Consider the following 21,860-nt stretch of genomic DNA (forward strand, 5'->3'; position numbering starts at 1 on the left):
AGATATCATATATGCATCTTTCTGTAATTTCTAAACATTTGTAAATCATATATGTAGAATAGTTTACATTTTAATACAGTGCTTTCAGTTACTCTCAGGTGTTAATAATTAAGAGTAATGGCAATTTGAAAATAATTTCTTTTGGAGTAAAAATAAATTCTTGCTCAAGACCAAATCCTCATATGGACTTCAGTCCCGTGGAACCACTACTGAACATCTCAGCAAGAGCAACATTCATTCTAAAAAAAAAAAAAAAAAAAATGGGAAGACCAAGCCACATTGTTACCTTTGCATAAGATTTAGAAAATCTAGAACTATCATAGCATTGGTATTTAAATTATTATTAATTACCAGTTTTTCTTGTACTTTTGGCTTTTGAAATTCATCATCAGATGCGTTTCTACATATAAATTAAACTTACTGTTATTAATCATGTATAGTAAATGCTGTGGATGCACACCAACACCTTCTTAACTGCAGTCACCTGTTACTCTTTCTGCACAGGGAAACCAGGAGTAGAAGTGACATGGAATAAAATTCCTAGGACTATGCCTCAGGCAATTAAAGATAGGCACCAATTTTTCCTATCCTTTGAATACAACATTGCTGAGGAGTATTCTATATTGTTTCCCAGAGTCCTCTAGCATAATTGATCATAGGTTACCCACTGTTGAAACCTGCTCAATAACACATTTAATTAAATTCCTCTCCATTCTTTACTTCCTTACTTTCTTACCAGTATTTCCTGGATGACCTCACAAATAAACTACCTGTACTCAAACCTTTTAAAGAAACTCAACCTTTGATAGCAACTATTATATACTGCACAATTTTACCTAAGCCACCTACAAAGTAGAACTCAGTTGAAATGTTTAAAGTTTACTTTCTTCTTTAATTCATTTAATCTTCATAATAATTCTACAAGGAAAGTATTAAGCTCTCTCTTTTACAAAGAAATTGAGGCTCAGAAAGGTTAATGTCTTGCTGCAAATTCATATATTTAGTAAGTGACAGTGCTGAGAGCTGAACCTTTTTATTTGAACTCAAGTCCCTATGACTAGTGTGGAGGATTTATGTTTGAATGCATTTGTGCAAAATCTGGTTGACCAGTTGTTAGTGATATTGAAGAAGTATTTTGAATTATATTCAAATGTTGCCTGAGGTCACTGATAGTTTTTTTAAACCATTCAACATCAATTTTTGTAAGATATAAGATCTTGTCATGGCTATGAGATTAGGTATATCTCTGTCATTGGAGGAAGCTCTGCAAGTATTTTATTATTTCCATTGAGGTTATCAAAGCAGCCACGGTTTCTGTAGTGAAACAGTGGAGGGGCATATAATGTACTCCCTTATTAAGCTTTAAATACATCTTTCAGAGCATTCTGGTAAATTGCATTGCACTGAAAAGGAAAGCACAGATAAAACTGGGGGTTGGTGATCTTTACTAACTTGAAGAAAAGGTTGGAAAACATGGAACTGGGTTGAAAGTAAAATGTATCCATTGGTAGAACAAAGAAATTACTATACTTTGTTGACTTCATATTTGAGCATCATCATTCTCTTTTCCCCCTTAGCTATTACTTGCTGAAGAGGGTGTTATCTAAAATCCAGAGATCCGTTTTAAAGAATTTGTAGCAGGGCTGCCCCATTAATCGTTTCCTCATCTATAAATAGCTGATCCTGAAGCTTTGCTTTGAACGTTTATGTAAAATGAATCCAAATACCTATATATATTGAATTCCTAAGCATATACTAAGCATTCAACAAATGGCAAAAATATCATCCATATGGCAAAATAATCTCTTAAAGCTGACATTTTAAATGTTTTGTCCTTTCTTAACTCTGACCCTTCTAGTCAGGAATCTATTCACATTACCTAGAAAATAAGTAGGACTGATATTGAAAGGAAAAAAAGAGAGAGAGAGGAAGGAAAAAAGGAAGGAAGGAAGTCAATATATATTTTTTTAAACTTCCAAATGAGATTATTGGAATCCAATAGGAAGTGCCAAGTAGGAAATCAAGAGTCAAGAATGGAGTTTGGTGGGCATAGTGGCTCAAGCCTATAATCCTAGAACTTCAGGAGGCCAAGGCATAGGGATCGTTTGAGGCCAGGAGTGCAAAATCAGCCTAAGCAACATAGCATTATCCCCATCTGTACAAGAAATTGTTGTAAAAAATTAGCTGCTCATGATGGCACATGCCTGTGCTCCCAGTTACTCAGGAGGCTGAGGTGGGAAGACTGCTTGAGCCCAGGAGTTCCAGGCTGCAGTGAGCTATAATCATGCTGCTCTTCTCCAGCCTGGACCACAGAGTGAGACCCTGTCTTTAAAAACAAAACAGAAAAAAGTTTCTGTTATAGCAACAGTAGATTAGATTGGGAATCAAACCAAATTTCCAACCAGTCTTATATTTCTCAAAGGCCTGTCATTCTTGCTATTGTCTGACAGTGCAACTGTCAATAGCTGTTTAGTGTTTTCTATGATCATTCAGAAGAGGTGACAACAGTGACTGGGCCCAAAATTTGCTCTACCTCAACTGACAAACTAAGCCTCAACCAGCAGAATTCAAAACGTCTCTAGGAACCCCAGAATTGAGGATGAGAGAGCTGAGACTCACAGGCAAGGCAGGGTGGGACAGAGAAAGCCCCACAAGCCTTGTGATTCCGCCCAGTGGTATTCAAATTGCTGCCATTGTCGCCCTTGAAACCGTAATACATTTTTACTATTGTGCTTCTCAAAATAACATAGTAGGCCTTATATTGTGTTGGAGTTGGCTTCCATTCCGTATTCCAGAGACAGAAGTGTATTAGACTCTTCACACAAAAGCCTCCCTCAATGCCAAATAACTAATTTGAATATGCTTTTTATTTTTATGACAAATATTTTGTGTCATATGCAAAACTGTCAGTGCTTTTAGACGTTTCTGATGGTTTTTAAGAAAATTCTCATTACACATTCAGTCTAATTTTGCTTTATCCTGGTATTTTACTATTAAGATATATTCTGTTAGTTACTGTGTTGTTTCTGGGAACATTTTATTTCAATTTTAGAAAATTTGCATTAGTCTCCTTCTATTAAGAGGGATTTTATTTTCCTCTGATAAATTTGGCTTCATAAGAACGTGAAATTTACTAATATACTAATGGCCATTTTAATCACACGCCCATCTCATAGAAAAGGAAAAGTAATTTTCCCTCTGCCCTTCTATGTTCTCAGCTGTGACCTATGTGCCTAAAGCTGATTAACAAGAGAAAAGCAAATAAGTTTATTAACATGTATACCTCATATATGTGGGAGAAAAGTTAGGGAAAATGTTAACTCTCAAAGAAGTGGTTTACAACTCTTGTTTAACCAGCATCTTCAATGAAGAGCAATAAATTTGTAGAGAAATGACAGGACAAAGGAAAAGGGCCTGGAGTCTCTAGGGGCAGCAAACTGTGGGAAGGCATATATGTGAGGAACTAAATAAATTCCAGTCAGTAAAGCTTGTGACATAGATTCCTCTGGCGCTGACTCCAGGCTGACTTCATCTTCAGGGATCAACCTTTGTGCTTCTGGTGAGAGGGATGCTTGTGTAAATGTTTGTCCTGCTTTTTAGGCAAATAAGGGGAAGACAGAGTACTCTGCTTATATCTGCTGCTTCTCAGCTGCCTTCAGTTCAAAATAATCTTTATACCAAAGTGGTATATTTTAGGCTGGTATATTCTGCCACTTTTCAATCTTTAAAATAATAGAGAGACTTACATTTGATCCAAAGAGTAAACAATAATTTAAAAGATTATTTTAGCAATCAGAAGCCAAAATTGAAGCCTGTGGCAATTTGTTGATAGATTAGAACAGGAATATTTTAATAATTAAAAGTAAACTCTGAAAACCAACTTATATTCATTTTTCTATAAGAATGAAAAATTACACTATATCTTTTAATATTTATCTTTTAGGAAATTTAGAAAATTCTCCACTCATGTTTTTTATTCTGAAAATAAATGCCATTCTCACTCGTTATTAATTAAATAATTATTTTTCCTTTTCTATGAGATGGACATGTGATTAAAATGGCCATTAGTATATTAGTAAATTTTATGTTCTTATAAAGCCAAATTTATCAGGGGAAAATGAAACCTCTCTTCATAGAAGGAGACTAACGCAAATTTTCTAAAATGGAAATAAACTGTTCCCAGAAACAGTCTGAAGGATTTACTGTGAGGCCACATTTTATTTTTAAGATTTGATTTATTTCTCTTTGTTGTTATGGTCTTCATGTGACTCTTCAGGTTTTGCTAAGTGCCATTACTAACGTGACTGTTTCACTCCAGGTACTTGATTATTTTTTAAATGTAACTAATACATGTCTTTTTGTGGGAAATATAATAGTGCAAAGATGAAAAACCTAATTCACTGATAACACTAATACCCAGAAAAAAAAACACAATAACTTACTATTGTAAAATGTATCCCACATATGCATATGTGTCTGTAAATGTCTATATGTGTATGTAAATGGCAAAAGTTAAAGAGTGCATGATGTTTGCTCTCTTCTCAAAATTTCATTTTTGTAACTTCCAAAGAGAGAATTAGGTAAATGTATTACTTTTCTCTAGCAATATTTGGTGCTTATAATGATTATCCTGAAAATTTTAATTTACTCATCCAACTACTATTATACAGTAACAAAATATTATGCTTTATTTGGTTTAAATATTTTCATGTGACATAAGTGATACAACACTAGTGAACAGTTTCTAAAAATATAACAATATTAATTATGTATTCCCAGATATTTTATTTTCAGAGTAAAGCTATTGAGGAATTCTATGTTTCAATGAATCATCTTCCCTTATCTGGTAGAGATTTCATTTATTTCCTCCTCCTTCTCCCACCATTTAAAAAGACAGTTTGCTTACCTACCTGTAAATTGTTCATCTTTGCTAAACTTTGAATTCTTTCCATTTCTTTTAGTATTTGGCTACAAGCCTCCAAACTAACTTTTCCAATTTTTCTCCCTCCCACCTGACCTAAGGTCACTGACAACTAAAACCTTAAAGCCCAGGTTCCCATCCAGACTCTATGTTCTCTTCCAGCTTGCCCTTTTCCTTAGAATCTTAAGGAGCCTTGAGAACCAAAGCTTAATAATATGGAAGACCTCATATATTGACTGGCCCATATATGGACTGGATTTATCCCTGGACAAATTATTTGATCCACTGAGAAAGCTTGGACGAAATGCTCAGATCATCCATGTCATAATACAAGAGGTTCAAGACTGGACAATTTCAATGAAAGCATTGACATACTAGCTAGAGAACTGGAAGAAATTCAGTGATTCATGCTGCATAACTGACAGATTTTCCTCCTTTAATGTCTTCAAATTCATTGGACTGGTTACCTTCAGAGTTAAACTATTGGCTTTTTAATATAATCTCTGATATTATGTTTTTCTTTTTCATTTTTGGCATCCCTCTTTTAAAATGACTGAACTCACCAAAGCAAATGGCTTTTGTCACTACCTCTCTATAAATGGTTCAACTGGTTTTGCAGGAACAAATCTTAGAAAAGGCCTCCTGAGTCCTATTTTTTGACCTTGTTATAACCCACTCAGAGGCCACTCATTTAATATACAAATATCATCACAAATTTAACACGTGATATTTGCCTTAAAGAAGAGACTGTCAACTTTGAACTTTACCTGACTCTATAAGAAATCAGCGACTGTTGGAACCAACCCCCCAACCCCCAACCTTTCTACATTCCAGAAAGGCTCACCACCTAACCAGCTAACTACAAAAGGTTATATTGACCTGGAGCAGTCCTAGATAAGACCGACCTCCACCCTTTCTCAATGACTCAGACAAGACCTATTTCCATGTTTCTTTGAAATTCCTTTGTTGACTGGCTCCTGTAAGACCTCAGTCCTTTCTTTTCATTGTAATTTTCCTCATTATGAAAGCTAGCCTTATTGTATCAACCTGAATAAAATCACCTTCTTAATTGTCTGATTCATTGTATATAGCTTGTAGTCAAAAGATCAAGATCAAAATCCAGTTTAAAATGCTGTTTATAGGACTCTAAAGTTGCATTAGACACCAGATACAAAAATATCCCCTCAAATAAATTGTTTCATTCTAGAAATTGCTTGCTACAAAAATCCCATCGTGCAAATGTCCTCCTCCTTAAGTATAACGTTGAATAATAATGAAAAAGAAGTATACATTTGACAAGGTCCAATATGTACCTGTCAATTATCAGATCCTCTTCAGCAGTTTAGTCCTAAGCACTAGAAGTCACTGTTTATTAAACATGCATTAAATTTGAAGCTTTTTAGAACATTTTCTACTTTATTTTTTATGTACTTTTTATAAAATTGAAAGAACTAAGGATTTTTTTTTCTAGTACCCCTTCTTTTTAAAACCGGATGTTAATGTAAACAGAGTCTCTCTTACAAATTGCTGATTCATAACAAGGCTGAAATTAACAAAGAGTCAGTTGGCTCTAAGACTCATTAGGGGAGAAGACTGAGTCACTTTCACTACATCACTGGAACCACTTTTGCAAAGATTGTGACAGCAGCCAGAAAAATCTAACACGGCCGATTCTGTCTTGCTTCTAACCTCACAGGCTGGCTATCTTCACTCACTCCTGGTTGTAGACCAAGTTGACTATGGAAGGAATTTAGTTGACTGTTTAACTTGGAAACAAGGAGCATACTAGTCCCTCTTTAAAACTAAATCCCTCCTTTCTTAGGGACCAAAAACTAATGGAAGGCCATGAGAAGAGGGTTATGGGACAGGCCTGAATTCTGCTAAATTGGAAGTGTAGTTTCTATATTCTTTTACTGCTCAGGGGTCATGTGACCAGAAGTCACAAGATTTGTGACTTCCCAATTGATCCTATAGACAATATCAGTTTTGTAGAACCTAAGATTGGTCTTCAGAGATGCCTTTTAGAATTTTGCATTCTGTCAACCTACTGACCTCACCCAGACCCATGACTCATGACTCAACAGGTCCCACAGCTGCCCAGCCAGTGGCAGACTCAGCACATGTGTACCATTTTCCACACCCCTATCATTTCATTCTCAACCAAGCAAGAGTACCTATTCCCTAGGCCCTTGCCCACCAGATTAACCACAAAAGCTCTAGCCTCTGAGTTTTCAGGGAGGCTGATGTGAGTGATAACTCCAGTCCTACCACATGGTGAGCCTTGAGTTAAAGTTTTCCTTTACTGCAATACCATAGCCTCAGTAAATTGGTTTTGCCTGTGCAGTGGGCAGGAAGAACCTGTTGGGTAATTGCATTGCCTTAAAAGTTTTTACCATAATAGTGCACAGCAACAGGCTAAAAGAAGATGCATCTTGGCAAGATAATAGATAAAGTTACCTTGTGAATCAGCTATCTACAAAAACTATTGGTGTCCTAAATATTCTCAACTTTATGTTCAATTTAGGGCCCACACAGATTGGAAATAGCTGAAAATAAACTGGAGCTGGAGGTTGAAGCAAATAACAGATATACCCTAGAAAATTAGAGCAGAGGAAACACATGAAGAGATCAAATGGATTGAACTGCTATAGGGTGGTGGTGGGTGTGGTACTAATCTTGGAGACTGAAAGACTTCTAAGGAGAGAAGATGAAAAGCTGACTAAACTGGAAAGGCCATTTTAGAAGCCCAAGTTCCCTGATGACTTCTTATAAATAGAAAGATACACCCTACATGAGATAAAGGACTATTTTGTACATTCTTCCGGATTCTTTGTGTGCTTTGCCAGCTAACAAAAAGAGTGTCTAATTGTAAAAAGCATAGCTACTCCCTTCCATCAGTGAGAACTTCAGTAGATTTTCAGTCCACGCATGTCTGCTTCTAAAATATATCTTAGTATCTTTCTCTCTCTTCTATGTTTCTTTTTTTCTTTATTTTTACTATATTTTGCTGTTTACTATCGATTACTGTCTTTTGTCTCAAGAAGTCAAGAGTTACTACATAACCTAGCTTTAGTTTAGAATAAGGGAATTTAGTGTTCACATAAGTAAAAGAAGCTGGGTAAATTCTATTAGTTCTCTTATGAAAAGTGCCCTGTAGTCCTTGAGATGAACATTTCACAAAGCAGTTTTCCGCTCAGAAGTTTGCAATGTGTCAGCACCAGGCTATTTACAATGGTATTTCCTTGCTAAGGTAAAAGGTAAGCCAGGAATGAAAGCAATTATCACTGTTTTTTTTTCCACTAGGGCTGTCAATGCAACATGCCCCTGTGACACAGCCTGACACTTCTAATGAATTCCCAGGGTTATGCGACAATACCACTAACACCCACATCTGTCACTCAGAGATAGGGATTTTCTTTCTGTTCTTGAGCTTGGATGCTGACATTTTTTGTCCCAGCTAATGAGGTCTGACTTTTTATCCTGGAACAGGGTACCTTAATAATGGGTCTCTACAGATCGCTTTGAACAAACCCTAAAATGTGATTCAGTCAGAGCTGATTTCAGATACAATGTTTAATAAAATTCAGTGGAACATGCTTAGAGGCTTTTTTTTTCTGTCTGTAGAGATAGCTGCATATTTTATGGAGTCAAAGGGCCCATAGTTAAATTTACCACTTTCTCTTTACAACAGTACTGTTTTGCCATAAGTCCACTTCTATTTGTGTGCTTGCTTGCCTCTTTACTGACAGGGATTTCTGAAAAATTGTTTTGTTGAACTCTGGCAGAAATGCATGAGTGCCTAGCATTGTTTAACAGTCTGTGCTAGGAGACGCAAGCTTGCTTCTAGGAGTCATAGGCTCTTGCCTCTCTACTCACACATGATTACAAATGTCTCTCCTCACTCTGTTTTGTTACGAAAGACAGAAAATACTAAAAGGCAGGATGCAAGGTATGAGCCAACATAGGAAAACATAGTTTTTGGGGACTGAATTCATTAGTCTGGACACTTGACATGAGCTAAAGCATGAGTTATAATAAAGCTTTAACAACTTAGGAAGCAAGGGTACAGGCTAAGGAAGAGAACTTCCTAAAAGTTTGCCTCTGGAGGAAAAGTAGAAGCTTCAAATACTGGGTGCAGTCATAAGAGATGTGGTCAATACAGCCTAGTTTGAAAAACTCAGAAGATTTATTGCATTAGGTGAGCTGCATCAAGGAAAGTCTAAGTAACAGCATCAGAAGTGCAGCTCTGGACAGATATCAAATTCTCAGCCCATTCAAAGTGAGACAGTAGTTAAGAACTGGAGGGATCATAGGGAGAAAGAATCCAGCTAGAAGAAGCAATGGAGGGTGTCTGACTCTAGCAAGTGGACTGCAGATGAGGAAAAAAGCTTCAGTACTAGAGGAAAGCTTAGGTACCACATTTCAAAATCAAGCCCAAAGCCCAATGATGACACCTCAATAAAGAAGAGAAGCAAGACAAGAAAGGGCAAGAGAGAAATGGCAAAGTGGGTTAAATTTTAAATAAAGTGCTCATTAAGCAAATTGATCAGTAAGCAAACAGATGGGAGGTTAAATGACTTTGGCAAAGAGGATTTTTCCCAGGTGCAGAAAGAGACAAAGGACAGGCTGCAATTTAAAGAGTCTATAGGTGCCTAGGACAGAATCCAGTCAAAGGCAGCAAAATTAGCTCCATGTCCCATAGGTTGAGGTGCCCATGATTTTTTTTTTCTTTTTTTTAGATGGAGTTTCGCTCTTGTTACCCAGGCTGGAGTGCAATGGTGCAATCTCGGCTCACTGCAACCTCTGCCTCCTGGGTTCAGGCAATTCTCCTGCCTCAGCCTCCTGAGTAGCTGGGATTACAGGCAGGCGCCACCATGCCCGGCTAATTTTTTGTATTTTTAGTAGAGACGGGGTTTCACCATGTTGACCAGGATGGTCTTGATCTCTTGATCTCGTGATCCACCTGCCTCGGCCTCCCAAAGTGCTGGGATTACAGGCATGAGCCACTACACCAAGCCCTGGTGCCCATGATCTTAACAGGTAGCTTACCAAGATCAATGTTGTTTAGAAACCGAGTGACCCTCAATGTACAGGTGGAAGGCATTAGCAGCACTAGCAGAGAATGGCTGAAAGAAGGCAAGGGCTGAATGCAAGTGAAATCATCATACAAAGTTTATAAATAAATTCTAGTAATTAGTTCCTCTTAAGACAAGCATTAAAAAAAAATACAGCCTCTGCTGTTACTGCCTTAAAAACAACAAAGACAATGAATCTAAAATTCCCTGATACATTTCAATATATTTAATCTTGCAGTATCCATATCATGTTTTTTACCTTTGTTTTTCACTTGAGAAAATCCATGGATAGAATTATTTTGTGACTTTTTATATATCCCACAGCAGAGCCATGAAGTAGCATCAGGTATCCTAACTTCTGAAAGACACCCTAAAAAACTGCTATTTCTTAAGATAATAAGGAAGAAATAGAAAACAATGTTAAAGCCACACATATGAAACAGTGAAAGCAGCTGTAGTTGTGATTTCTACCACTACTGCAATTCCCAAATCCCCAGAGGTGACAGCATATGTACTCAGAATGTTGTCTAGACCTCACCACATTGTGGGTCCTGGTTAATGACACCTTCTCCCAGGGAATCCAAGGGTATGATAGCAGTGTAAGTAAAATGAGAAAAACATTGATCTATTAGCCAATGTAAGATATTTAGTTTCCTGGAAAGGTAATAATTTGTAATCCCAAGGTGATGAGTCATGGGCATAGGATACATACTTGTGTAGAACTATTCCTTCTCAGTCTTCTTGCACCTGTACTGTCAAGAATTCATGTGTGATGGTAGAATTTTGTAATTGAAAGACTTCAGCTTTGGAAGAACCAACCTTGGGCTTATATGCTGGGTCGATGATTTACTAGCCAGGAACATCATTTGTACTCACCAGCTATAGTTTCCTCCTCCTTGTAACATGTATAATTTAACTTAACTCAAAGTGTTTGTAGGAGAATTAAAGGAGACATTATAACGTGTCTACGGCTCTATGTGGTAACTAGTAGGTAGACATTCAATAAATATGATTTCCTTTCCCTTGCTAATCTGCCTCTCATGAAAATTACTTGAGGCTCCAGCAGTCTGTAGAAAGCAGAGAAGTTCTAAGAGACCTGAAGTTTGGTGCAGACTTAGGCTAGGATCTCTTTCTAAAGGGTGAATTTTTTGAGAAAAGTTTTCTCCCACTCCAGGAATGCCCCATATGGTTCTAGTTTGTACCCTGAAGACAAAAACACATCTGAAAGGGGATCATTCACATTGTAGACTTCATCAATTTATTTATTTATCACAGCAATTTCCTGGCAGATGGCAGTATTCTGTTATAGCAAAATCAGTATATCACAACAGTTTTCCAACAGACAAAAGTAAGGTGTCTTAAGGAATGGATGCTTTTGATGTCCAAAGGTCCTTTATGTACTAGCTAGCAGAGGCATTGGACACTCTTTGTCTAAATGTTTTTCATTTCCTTTTCCATTGAAATTCCACAAACTAGAGATTCATTTTGCTTTATATACATACATATATATATATATGTACATAAATATAATTAAAAGAATTTAAAATAATTGACTCTATTCATATAGGCTGCTTTTAGGTTAGGATTTATGGTTACTCTCTTGGAATATCTGCGAGGAGGTATGACTCTAAAGCTTTCAGCCAGGATATGTTATCCTTACTTACCAAAGTTGCTTTCTACTTAAACAGTTAAGAAGACCCATACTATAAAGAAATGAAAAAAAAAGAAATTCATACAGAATTATCTTTCAACACCATTCACCACAGAGTCATGCAGTATAATAATACTATTACAAGAGAGTAAAACATTGATATGAATAATTCGATATACAGTATCCTGCCTAAAATTTCCATTAGGTTTAAATCATTATGAGTAAATCATATTCAAATGTGTGAGGGATTATATATTGTGCTAATTTTAGAGTTCAGCCAATATACATGTGTTCTAATTTAACAGTTATCAAAATCATAATTAAATATAAGGTACCTGTATTACCCATGAAGCTCTGGAGTGTTACTTTAAAGTGGATGTAGATTACTTGCAAATACATGTTGCAAACTTTAGGGAAATGGCTAAAAATATTTTTGAAAAGAAGTATAATTAATATACTAAGAAATGAGAGAAAATTGAGTTATATAAAATACTCAATTAAAACCAGAGAAGGCAGAAAGAGTGAGAAAAAATAATAGAAAAACCCAATGCAAATAAAAAACTGTTATAATTAAGGTGGCTATCCAATCAATAATATCAATATCACTTTCAATGTAAATGGTCTAAACATACCAATTAAAAGAGACTATCAAAGTGGATTTTAAAAACAGCAAGAACTGACAATATATTGTCCACAAAAAACCCACTTCACAGACATGTATCTGAGAGACTTATTTCCAAATTATACAAAGCATTCCTAAAACCTGACAGTGCAACATATTTTTCTTGGGGTTACGCTACTGGCCAATGATAGGGTAGTGAGAATAATACTGCTAATGACTACACAACACCCCTGCATTAACTAGAGTTTTGATTTAATTTGGTGCAACTTTTGAAAAAAAGAAAAACCCCTTCTCCACACGCACAAAAACTCAACAATGAGAAAACAAACAACTCAAGAAAAAATGGGCAAAAGTTTTGAGTCAACATTTCACCAAAGAAAACACATCAATGACAAATAACATATAAAAAGATGTTCAACACCACACGTCATTAGGGGGTTGTAAAACAACAACAACAACAACAACAACAATGGGATATGACTAAACTCCCATTTGAGTGGCGAAAATCCAAAATACTGACAATGCCACATACTGGGATGGATATGGACCAACAGGAATTCTCATTCATTACTGGTGAGAATACAACCACTGTGGAAGACAGTTTTGCAGTGTTTTACAAAGTCAAACATAGGCTTGGTAAATGAATCAGCTATAGTACTCCTGGGTATATATCCAAATCAGTTGAAAATTTACAACCACACAAAAACCTGCACACAAAGTTTATATTAGTTTTGTTTATAATTGTCAAAACTGGAAGCAATTAAGATATTCTAGAACAGGTGAATGGATAAACTGTTTATATGTATGAGAATCTTGTATAATCAACATCTAGACAATACAATATTATTCAGTACTACATGGAAATAAGCTAGCAAACCATTAAAAGACAGGAAGGAAGCTTAAATGCATATTGCTTACTGAAAGAAGCCAGTCTGAAAAGGCTACGTGTGGCATAATTTCAACTACATGACATTCTGGAAAAAGTAAAAGCGTAAACACAGTAAAATATTGGTGGTTGTCAGGGTTTGGTGGGGGAGAGAAGTGATAAATAGGCAAAGCACTGGACATCTTTCAGAGAGTAAAATTATTCTGTAAAACACTATAATGTTGGAAACATGACATTATACATTTTTCAAAACACACAGAAGTGTACAACATAAAGTTAACTCTATTGAGAACTATAATTAGTTAATAATAATATATTAATATTAGTTAATTAATTGCAATAAATATACCATGCTAATGCAAGATGTTAGTAATAGGGGAAATTTTGGGGGCAGAGGAAGAGGAAGAAGATGTATGTGGGAACTCTATTTTCTGCACAATTTTTATTTGAACATAAAACTGCTCTAAAAGTAAAGTATAGTTTTAAATTATAATAAAGTTTTTTAAAAATTATTTGTTGAATGTCTCTCTGCCCTCCTTTCTATGCTGTAAACTTTGTAGATAAATATTTGTTAAATAAATAATTAAAATCCAACATGCAATATTAATATAATCTATACTATCCATGAAACCCCAAGAAAGAGTTAGTAAAATATTATCTTTTCTGGTGCTATGATCTGAATATTTTTGCTTTCCCAAAATTAATATGTTGATTGATGCCTAATCCCCAATGCAACAGTAGTAAGAGGTGGGCATTTGGTAGGTGATTAGGTCATGAAGGCTACACCCTCATAACTAGGATTAGTGCTCTTACAAAATAGTCCTGGGGGAAATTTGAACTTCTGCCCGGTCAAGACACCATAAGAAGGAAACATTTTTGAAGCAGAGTGAGCCTTCTCCAGATTCTAAATCTGCTGTCACTTTAATCTTAAACTTCCCAGCTTCCAAAACTGTTAGCAATAAATTTCTGTTGTTTATAAATTACCCAGTCTATGGTGTTTTATTATAGCAACTTGAACAAAGACAACTGGGATGCTCTCACCTTTATCATTTTTGAGTTTTTCTAGGAACACCTGACACACAGAAAGATATAATCTTGCCAAACCACTTGCTAAGTCTGACCTCAATGTAATCAATGAAGATATTTAACAAAAGGTTGTATATAATGACCATTAAGTCAGTGCTTAATGCCACATGAAAGCTGAAAATTTCACAAGTTCCTGAGCTCCAATTTTGAGAATCTTATTTTCAATGGGTATCAGTGATATGGAGACTTCTTAGTCCAGCTTCCCCTCTAGGTTCTGCTGTGAGTCTTGTAACAGAATTCCTTTACTGGCCCCAAACCCGTATCTGTGAAAATTTCCTCTAAATCTTTGTTTTATCATCTTGATCTAATCACCAACTCTCTGCCCAGCTTTGAGTAATATCCCATTTCTGCCACTCATACACATAATCTTAAAGAAGCAAAAAATTGAAAAGCTACAGATTCTTCTTCCTTTTTTTGCTTTCTTTTCACCTCCACAAATATTCTACTCTTTCCTTTAATAGTTCTTGAATTATTTGAATTTTATTTTTATTTTTTTGTCCCCTTGAAGTATTTTATAGTTCATCAATCAAAATCCTGCCCCTCCCCTGCCACCATGGCAACGTATACATCATGACAGCATCCCACCCTCAGTGTGGGGCAGCGGAAAAGCTAGAATAATCTGCAGGTGTTTTGTATTGCCTTCCATATGTGTTGCATCCATGTGCTTTAAGTACATGCATGTGAATATCTACATGCAAATAAAAAACATCCTAATTTTCTGCTGGAGTGAGTTTTGGAAATTAATGGACACAACCATTTCCAAAATTGAAACTGACTAAAATGAAAAGAACTGGTAATGAGAGATCCTGGATTATAATTATGAATTTTTGATTATCAATGTAATGCTCTTTCTACAAACCACTCTGAAATCACTCTATACATTTATGTAGTATAATCGTCATCTACCCTGGATGGAAATAAAGATGATTTTCATTAACATTTTGCCTGAGGGATTTCAACTGTAAGAAAGAGTCCCTTGAATCTTCCAATTTCTTACACTCAAGCTTAGTAACAATTGGAAATTATTCCCTGGCATGACGCCATTTTCTGGGCAAGGGGAAGCTAAGTCCCACACTGGTGCAGTTTGCATTTTAGTGTATTTTGTAAATAAATTCTTAACAGATGGACAAACCAGCAGGAAGCCAACACCAGGGAGTCAGCAGGTGGACAGGAAAGCCAGAAATGGACTGGCACTGATCAGATTAACAAAACTAAAATATCTTGGGATTCACACATGCTGCCCACAGAATAAGTTGGCACTGACCAGATAAGCAAACTCGAATCAACCCTGAGCATGGAAAATTTCCATTACTCTGTTGCCTATGGGGTACCAAGGTCCCACCCAGATGGTGACGCCGAAGCTACAAATCCTTCAGAAAATCAGTCTGTCTTATTTTTCTTCCTTTAAAGTTGACATCCAGCAAAAAGGCGATATAAAAATTATAATTGTTAAGAATATCAAACTGCTCTTTATATAATTATGTTAGCCACAATAGTAAATGGGAATGGAGGAAGACACTATCACTGAACACTAAAAATTATTGGTATAATTTCCCAAAGGACTTGAAATGTTTCACTGCCACTGTAGGCACATTCCCTTCTACTCTCCGACCCGTGGCATTGTTCCCAAAATGTACAGCTCTAATAGCTTCATTTTAATGTCTGCTGGCCTCTCACACAAAGATGTTACTCTTGCTTTAAAAGCTACCTTCCCACACTAAAATGTGACTCCCAGAGGATCTCTGCCCTCTGCCTTGCATCACTGGTGTTATCCAGTGAGACAATGGCTGGCAGCAGATGTCTAGTGCTGGCAGCACATCCAGGAACAGCGCACTGGGCACTTGTTCTGGTCAGGCTCAGGGGTTTCTAAAGGTGTTAAGTGTTCCCAAATCTCCATGAACTCATAATCTTCATTTGGAAATTCCGAAATGCTTAATCACATCAGTTAAATTTTTATGAGTGTTATAATAGGTGTAGCAAATCCCTAGAGTCAAGATAGACCCAATTTAATTCTGACTTTGCCATTACCTAGCTGCCTGATTATGAAAAACTTGCTTTGAATCCCTGAGCCTAATTTTCCTCACTTCTGAAATTAGGATTGTGAGGATTCGCTAAGAACATGTATATAAAGAACTCAGCCAAGTAGCTAGCACATAATAATGAACAAACAATAATATATATTAGCATTTTTCATCATCATCATTATTATTTTATTTGCTATTAGACATTGAAGATTGGGTGCAGTGGCTCACACCTATATAATCCCAGCAATCTGAGGGGCTGAAGTGGGAGGATCCCTTGAGCCCAGTTCAAGACCAGCCTGAGCAATATAGTGAGATCTCATTTTTACAAAAAAAAAAAAAAAAAAAATAGCTGAGCGTAGTGATACGTGCCTGATGTAATCCCAGATGCTGAGGTAAGTGGATCACTTGAGCTCAGGAGTTTGTGGCTGCAATGAGATATGCTCACATCACTGCACTCCATCTTGGGTGACAGACTAAGACCCTGTCTCTAACAAATGAATAAATAGAAAATGGAGTGAGGTTGGTGTGAAGCCTCTGATTTTAAAATTATTCTTAGAGATCACTGATACACCTGGCATAGGAAATTTTAAAAGCAGTCATAATGTATGAGGAGGCTTCGGAAGAACAGGAACATACAGGGAAAAGGTTGAAGAAAAGTAGGTCTGGAGGCTTATTGTGCCTAAAAACAAATTATGAAATCCACAAGTTTACATGAAATGTGTTGAACCTATGTCTAATCTAAACTGGTAATAACATAATATTTAACTAAATTAAATTAATATCCCAAGTTTAGCCCAAACTGGGTGAACCCGAAATAGATAAAAAGCTCTCCAAATAGCAAGCATAATCCTACTCAGAACCACAGAGAGTAACTAGGATAATAGGGACACACCTAATTGTCTCCAATTTGCAGAATAAAACCTAACCTACTATATGGTAAAGCCTAAAATGTCATATGCTGCCTTGCCATCTTCAAACCTCACAGGACCCCAAAGAATGAACCATGAATTTCCCTGCTCTCACCCAATGTGGCCCTCACAGAATGGGAAGGCTCCTCACACAGCTGCTTCCCTTGTCAGCTAGAGTAGCTACATTCCGCCAAGTTCTCAACCTAAGAGGATTCACTTCTCCATCATCACATTAACTTATTCAACAAAATTAATATCACACTCCCATGGGAACCAGGGATCACAGTATCCTCCTGCTACTATAGATCCTATCTCTTGCAACCCATGCTTATTCACCCTGTCTCACGTACAACCCCCGTGGGGGCCCACATTGTGCAGCATTCTACTCCCTGGGGCTGTTACTATCCATGAGTTACAAACTTCTGTCAGTCTCCTGTGTACAGGATTGGGTGCTGTGTGATCAGCCATCCCCATAATCTTAGGGTGGGAAAATCTCCCTCAACAGTGGAATGAAGAGGAGATAGAAAAAATACCTACCTGAGTCAAGCAGATTGAATACAAAATAGGTTTACTCTCCTGTTGGAGAATGAGCACGTAATCAGATAACGGGGTTCAACTGACTTGTCATTTCCAGTGGGGGTTTGAAAGGAAAGGTAGGATAAGCAGTAAGTTTGAGACAACAAAGACAAGAAAGGGGGAGGCTTTTCTGGAGATCTGAATCCTTTTTTTATGTGTGTGCAATGAAGTTTCACTCTTGTTGCCTAGACTGGAGTGCTATAGCATGATCTTGGCTCGTTGCAACCTCTGCCTCCCAGGTTCAAGTGATTCTCCTGCCACAGCTGGGATTACAGGCACCTGCTACCACACCCAGGTAATTTTTGTATTTTTAGTCGAACAGGGTTTCACCTTGTTGGCCAGGCTGGTCTTGAACCTCTGACCTCAGGTGATCTACCCATCTCAGCCTCCCAAAATGCTGTGATAACAGGTGTGAGCTACCATGCCCAGCCTTCTTTCTGATGTTCTACTAGAATGGGACCAGAGACAATAGCCCTCAAGGCTTGGCTTTGTACTTATCCCAACCAAAATTAGGCTGTCAGAGCTCAGGGTTACCCCAAAGAAGGTGGTAGGCAAAGATACATTTTATCACTCAAAAATGAGAGAAAAAATCATTTTATTTCCCTTTCACTATTCCTGTAAAATGATGAAAGGGAAAAAGAAGTTAAATGGAGAAAATTTAGAATTTGATTATTTTCATTTGCTTTCCACAAAGATTCACCATCTTGCTGTTACGGAGATGGTGACAGAATCCTATTCATGGCGATCCATTGGATGACCTTCATTTACCCTTTAAAATCTCCTACATAACACAGAATGGAGAGCAGGAGTGGAGGCTCAGTATGTGTGGCCTCCTAGCAATGTGATGGACAAGTGTACTCAACATGCCTTATTTCTAAATGGCATTTTAAGCTATCAATAGATCGAAATCTATGTTAACTTTAATGAACTAAACTAAAAACTGGACATTTTAGACCCCTTATACATTACTTAACAAAATATAGCTCTAACAGATTCAGCCGAGGTGATTTTTTTCCAAACCATATTTACCTACATCTGTGAAAAATAAGGGTAGGATGAGACTCTCAAATACTTTTTAACAGATGTACTCAAATGTTCCCTTAAAAGCTTTTCAACATCCCAGAAATATAAGGACTGGGTTCCACGTATTCCTGGATGAAATAGCTGCATTGTGGATAACAGTTAAAAGTGCATAATTATTGATCTCTATTACCATTATGAAAGTTAAACAAAAAGCAGATTAAAATTTAGAAACAGCAGTAGTAAGTCATGCAGGAAAGAGCTATTTTTCTGTGAAGGATATTTTGGCACCTGTTTTTTTGTAACAATTCACCAGTCAGAATATTTTGTTTGGGTTAATATTAATGTAACCAATCTAATGCTTTCTTTCTTTAATTGATAACTTCTGTTTCATTAAATGCTATATGCAGAGTGTCTTAAATGAGTTTCCTGAAATGGACTCCAAGATGAGAATTAGTGGGCAAGCAGTTCCTCTGTGACCTGATCCCAGGAAACATGAACATGGGAGAATAAGACAGCAAAGAGGAGAAAGCCAATACAGGGTGCAAGATCAAGCGAGTTACTACTGTGGATAGCCAGAGCTCAAAGACAGCGGATCCTTTACTTTAAAAATGTCAAACAGGAGGGTAGGGATTTCTTTCCAAGATAATTTTAGTGCAGCCCACCCCACACTGGTATGGGAGAGTGAACCAGATGCCCTCTCAAGGTCTCTTCCAATCTTAGGATTATATGATTGCTCATTATCAAAAATTGGCCTGTAATTGGTTTGACTCAGAGAGGTCGGGATGTGAAGGAGACTGCATAACCTTTGGATTTTATAGTAAAGAACAATGTCATTATCCCAGTCAAGTTTCTGAAGGACATTTTAAAAATTTTCATAAATGTGGCATGATAATCTTTATGACTGCTAATTAAGTGAGATCACCTAGGAGTAAGCTACAATTTTGATAGGTAGAAATGGGGGTTTTGTTATCATGGGATAATGATAGGGATGAGAGGGATCCATGACAGTCCCTAAATAACATCCATGCATGTATAGCTCTGCTTTGGTTATTGCTTTTTAAACTACCTACATTGTTGATATATAATCAGATATTGGTTTTAGAAATGATTTAAGAGAGGAAAATACTCATGCTTCATTTTGCTTGCTTTTAATTGGGAAAAAAACCCATCCTTTTACAAACAAATAGGGATCTAATTTTAATTATATGACTCTTTGTACATAATTTTACAAAAAATTAGTCACCCTGAATGCATATTTTAATTGGTCTAGCTATAGTTAATTGACCGGCAGTGAATTTTCAAAGTGATCAGTCCAATTATTGTCTGCCAAGTCTCAGAGATCAAACACAGTTTTCTCTTTTTCATAGTGTGAAGGTTTGTAGGAACAGAACATTTATACTCAGAATAATGTTTTTAATGCAGCAACCTTAATGGAATTAAGTTCTCATTTTAACTAGAAGAAGCAAAAGAACGTAAAAGAAGTTATCTGAATAAATAAAAGTATATTAATTTTTGTTTTACGGGACCCCTTGAATCAAACCAATAACAGTATAAAATGTTAGAGCTGAAAAGAACCTGAGTGACTTTACTAGTCCAATCTTTTAATTTTGTAAATGAGATAATTGAGGTTGAAGAGGTTTCATGAGCAGTTTTTTCCATGGTCAATTTTTTTTTTTTTTTGGAGCCAAGAACTTGGAGTTATTTATCTATTTATTATGTTATATCTTTAAGGGGCACATTGTAATGTTTTGATATACATAGTGAAATGTTTACTATACTTAAATTAACACATCCATCATTTCACACAGTGCTTGCTTTTTTGTGTGTGTGGTAAGAGCACCTGAAATTAATTCTTCAAGCAAATGTCCAGTATACAATATAATATTAAAACTGTAGTTTCCATGGTGTACCTTTTATATCTAAATATTCATCCTAGACATCGGGAACTTTTTACCCTTTGATCTATATTTTCTCCCCATACACCCCAGCTCCTGGTAACCATCCTTTTATTCTTTGTTTTTATGTGCAGTCATGTATTGTTAACAGGGATATATTCTGAGAAATGAATTGTTAGACAATTTCATCATTGTGTTAACATTGTAGAGTGTACTCGCACAAACCTAGATGTTAAAGCCTACTACATACCTAAACTATATGGTGTAGCCTACTGCTGCTAGGCTTCAAACTTGTACAGCATGTTACTGTGCTAAATACTGTAGGCCATTCTAACATAATGGTAAGTATTTGTGTATCTAAACATATCCACACATAGGAAAGGTAGAGTAAAAATTTGGAATAAAAATAAAAAATGATACACACCTATATAGGGCACTTACCATGATGGAGCTTGTAAAACTGGAAGTTTCAGCCGGGCGCGGTGGCTCAAGCCTGTAATCCCAGCACTTTGGGAGGCTGAGGCGGGTGGATCACGAGGTCAAGAGATCGAGACCATCCTGGTCAACATGGTGAAACCCCGTCTCTACTAAAAATACAAAAAAAAAAAAAAAAAAAAACTGGAAGTTTCTCTAGATGAGGCAGTGAGTGAGTAGTGAGTGAGCATGAATGCCTAGAACATTATTGTAAAATACTGTAGAATTTATAAACACTGTCCACTTAACCTACACTAAATTAATATAAAAAATTACACTCCTACATTGTGATGGCTGTGACATTACTTGAGGGATAGAAGTTTTTCAGCTTCATTTTAATCTTATGGGACCACCTCATATACCTGATATATCATTGACCAAAACATCATTATGCAGTGCATGACTGTATTTGACTTTTTAGTATTTGAACTCAGGTGTCCCATGTGTTAACATTCTTTTCACAATACTAACTCGGGAGATAAAATTATATGATAAATTATTTCAGAAACATGACTTAAACTTATCTTACCTTGAAAAATAAGAACATGTTGTAAAAATAAGAACATGTGAAAAATAACATTTTCATATTATATCCAACCTCTGCCTTTCATTTATGAACATCATGCTATGAATCTTCTGTAGATAACACTTCAAGAAAGAAAGTATCATGTTAGGATATTCATTGTTAAACCTAATGGCTTTCTTTTGGGTTTGACACT

At 36.4% G+C, this 21,860-nt stretch overlaps 1 long non-coding RNA gene across 1 annotated transcript in view; it reads right to left on the reverse strand.

The window, feature by feature from the left end:
- LOC141580275 (uncharacterized) overlaps nt 1–21,242 on the reverse strand; it is a 53,876-nt gene extending 32,634 nt beyond the window's left edge. The window contains exon 1 of the long non-coding RNA XR_012512448.1: nt 21,109–21,242. This is a non-coding gene — a long non-coding RNA (uncharacterized LOC141580275). The remainder of the gene's footprint in view (nt 1–21,108) is intronic.
- Nucleotides 21,243–21,860: the final 618 nt, after the last annotated feature.

The sequence above is a fragment of the Saimiri boliviensis genome, chromosome 11 (genome assembly GCF_048565385.1).
Source record: "Saimiri boliviensis isolate mSaiBol1 chromosome 11, mSaiBol1.pri, whole genome shotgun sequence".
In the NCBI taxonomy this organism is placed as follows: domain Eukaryota; kingdom Metazoa; phylum Chordata; class Mammalia; order Primates; family Cebidae; genus Saimiri; species Saimiri boliviensis.